The sequence below is a fragment of the Rattus rattus genome, chromosome 10 (genome assembly GCF_011064425.1).
Source record: "Rattus rattus isolate New Zealand chromosome 10, Rrattus_CSIRO_v1, whole genome shotgun sequence".
In the NCBI taxonomy this organism is placed as follows: Eukaryota; Metazoa; Chordata; class Mammalia; order Rodentia; family Muridae; genus Rattus; species Rattus rattus.
The window spans coordinates 5,284,557-5,288,303 of NC_046163.1; the positions used below are offsets into that span (position 1 = coordinate 5,284,557).

At 42.6% G+C, this 3,747-nt stretch overlaps 1 pseudogene; it reads right to left on the reverse strand.

Annotated features, from left to right (window-relative positions):
• Positions 1 to 2,274: 2,274 nt before the first annotated feature.
• Positions 2,275 to 3,284, reverse strand: LOC116911270 (annotated as a pseudogene).
• Positions 3,285 to 3,747: the final 463 nt, after the last annotated feature.

Genomic DNA, 3,747 nt, shown 5'->3' on the forward strand with positions numbered 1-3,747 from the left:
GGGCAAGGGAGGGAGAGAGAGAGAGAGAGAGGGAGGGAGGGAGAGAGAGAGAGAGAGAGAGAGAGAGAGAGAGAGAGAGAGAGAGAGTGGAGAGAGAGAGGGGTGGGGAGCTGCCCAGGGCAACAAAGATAAAACAGATTTAGAAGGTCTTAAGCCAGGAATACGGAGTGAAATATATGCTAGTCTCGGGGAGGTTTAGAAATGCCTAGCATTGAGCTAGTCAAGGTGTAACAAAATTAGCTGGCCTGAGTCTTTCATCTGAGAATCCAGAGTGCTACTGGGCTGGTACAGTGTGTGAGTGTGAGCTGGGAGCCAAAGCAGTTTAACTAATTCACCACCATAGCAAATCATCCCAATTTAGCATGCTACCCCCCTCCCCATTTTTAATCTCTTTTGTCTGCCATGCCCAACCTAAAGCTGCCAACTCCCTCTTCTTACTTCCTCCCACATTAGTCAATAGCACCATCTATTAATCCTGGAACTGACTCTTGATTTCTTCTCTATTTTTCTGAATTTAATTAATTTGCAAATACTGATATCATTTCCAAAATACATTTGAATTGCTCCTACTTGCAGCTTTTCTTACCCATAGCATCTTCTCTCTCCTCCTTCTCTTCTCCTCCTGATCCTGCCTCAGACTCCAAGCCTGGGAACCAAAACTCTGCCTACCTCTCTTCTTCCCAGCTATAGGCTGTAGTCATCTTTATTCACCAATCTGAGATAACTAGGGGGGGGGCAAGGTTACATATCATTACTTGGGTCTCCTTGAGAATCTCCTCATCCCTGGGGGCAACCATAGTGAGTATTTAGCATTACAATACATAGCACCAGACTAAACCTCAATAATTCCCCATTTTTTGTCTAAATAAAAATGCTTTTTCTCTATATAATAATAAACAACACACAGTAGAAACAATTATGAAACAATCATGAAAATTATTAGGTACAAGTTACATTCAAAATGTCCAGTGCTCGTATTTGGCAATTTAGAAAAGGGCACTTTATTATCGATCCTATCTCGGTAAGTTCAGAGTTTTGTTTCTAAATCTATTTCCATCCAAACTTGTATTGCCATCCTAAAAATATCTTCTTAGACCTAGAACATCTTCTTAAACCCTAAACAGCTTAAGCTTATAGTAAGACTCTGACTATCTAGTTTCAACCTCATCAAAGACGTGAGAAGGAATAAATATTACCTGAGTATGCAGGTCACACAGGGACACCGTTTCCAAAAATTACAGAAATGACAGAGGCATCAGATAACCTTAACAGTCCCAACATTCTTTATAACATTGGAGCATCTATTCTCAGCCGTCTGGCCTACTGTATCTGACAGACCTTTCTAGCTGAAAATATGAAGGACTTGCTTACCCTGTCTAGGCAGAGCTTAGCTCTGCATACATTTCTTCTTTCCGAACGGATTTTCTGTAGTTGAAGCATGGGCATTTTCTTTGCCCAGTGGCTAGCTTGCCACAACTGAAGCGATTCCATATGGAGGTTATTGATGCTCAACATCTCCTTTGAAGTGCAGTGGGGGCACTGTCAAAAGCAGACATATCTCACAGTCAAAAGATCTTTTAATTATGAAATAACTTTAAACGCAATATTCTGTGTATCGCTGAGGTTTTTGAAGAACAACTAAACTTTGGTTATTCTTAGCTATTAACTATCTGAATAACCTTGAAAACATTTTATTGTAATTAATTAAATTAGTTTCTACTATGATCATGAGTTTGACTATTAAGTTGTTTTACTTAATCATCCCTAATAGTTTATAATTTGTGTTTTTATCATCCCTATCTGTAACAGCAGTTTTTAAAAGGAATAGAACTTTACGTTGTAGCCTTCAGGATTATGTAAGTACAATAGCTCATATAAAAATTGAAAACATATATATTATGTGTATCAAAATTTACCTTAAATTTGTATGAACATATAATAACCTATGCCATATAATAAACCTTGCATCAAAATATAAAGTGCTCCATCAATATGATTATCACTGTAAAATATTTTTTATTTAAGAATAGATTCAATAATCTACCCCATTTGTTTAATTTCTTTGGGGGGGGTGCAGCAAACTTTATTGACGGTATTCAAGAGAGAAGGGAGGGCTCCCTAGGCCCCTCCTGGTATTATGGGGGTCTGGGATGGAATTGTGAGGGAGATGCTCAGTGTTGGGGGCTGAGTTGGGATGAGGACTCCTCAGCAACTGAGGTCCTCTCTCTTGATCTCAGTATCCTTGCTGGACTGGGGTGGGTGGTCCAGGGTTTCTTACTTCTTAGAAGCCATGTAGGCCATGCGGTCCACCACTCTGTTACTATAGCCGTATTCATTGTCATACCAGAAAATGAGTTTTACAAAGTTGTCATTGAGAGCAATGCCAGCCCCAGCATCAAAGGTGGAAGAGTGGGAGTTGCTGTTGGAGTCGCAGGAAACAACCTGGTCCTCAGTGTAGCCCAGGATGCCCTTTAGTGGGCCCTCAGATGCCTGCTTCACCACCTTCTTGTTGTCATCATACTTGGTAGGTTTCTCCAGGCGCAATTCAGATCCACAACAGATACACTGGGGGTAGGAACACCGAAGGCTATGCCAGTGAGCTTCCTGTTCAGCTCTGGGATGACCTTGCCCACAGCCTTGGCAGCACCAGTGGATGCAGAAATGATGTTTTGGGCTGCCCCAGAGTCATCACACCACAGCTTTCCAGAGGGGCCATCCACAGTCTTCTGAGTGGCAGGGATGGCATGGACTGTGGTCATGAGCCCTTCCATGATGCCAAAGTTGTCATGGATGACATTGGCCCGGGGGGCTAAGCAGTTGTTGGTGCAGGATGCATTCCTGACAACCTTGAGGGAGTTGTCATATTTCTCGTGGTCCACGTCTATCACAAACATGGGGGCATCGGCTGAAGGGGCGGAGATGATGACCCTTTTGGCCCCACCCTTCAGGTGAGCCCCAGCCTTCTCTATGGTAGTGAAGACACCAGTAGACTCCACGACATACTCAGCACCAGCATCACCCCATTTGATGTTAGCCGGATCTCACTCCTGGAAGATGGTGACGGGCTTCCCGTTGATGACCAGCTTCCCATTCTCAGCCTTGACTGTGCCATTGAATTTGCCATGGGTAGAGTCATACTGAAGTATGTAGACCATGTAGTTGAGGTCAATGAAGTGGTCATTGATGGCAAGAAGGTCCACTTTGCCAGATGTAGAGAAGGCAGCCCTGATAACCAGTCACCCAGTCCTGCCAAATCCGTTCACACCAACTTTCACCATCTTGTCTACGGGAGGAGGCTGGCACTGCATGAGGAGATGTGGCTGTCTCTGGAACAGGGAGAAGAAGAGAGTCTAATTTCTTATAATAGTTCTATATGTCCCCCTTTTCTTTCTCAACCCCCCTTAACTTTAACTAAGAAAGAAGAGAGAAAAGGAAAGGAAAGATAGAAATCCTTGAGTCTAAGCTCCCTATTTAATTTCCTTCCCAAGACCATAATGATTTGTAATCATCCCTTAAAAATGACAATATATCTATAATTCATAAAATGACCAAAACTGTCCAATCCAACTTAAGTGATTGGCATGACAGCCTTTTCATAATCACTTCTTGCTGAATTGGGGAAAAGAATTCCTTTTGGGGGGTCCAAGAAAAATGGTTAAGTCAAAAGAGAGCTAGCTGGCATCACTTGTTGTTCTGTCTCCCTATGTTGATGAACTGAAGTCTTGAGTGGAGAAAGTGGCATCGTTT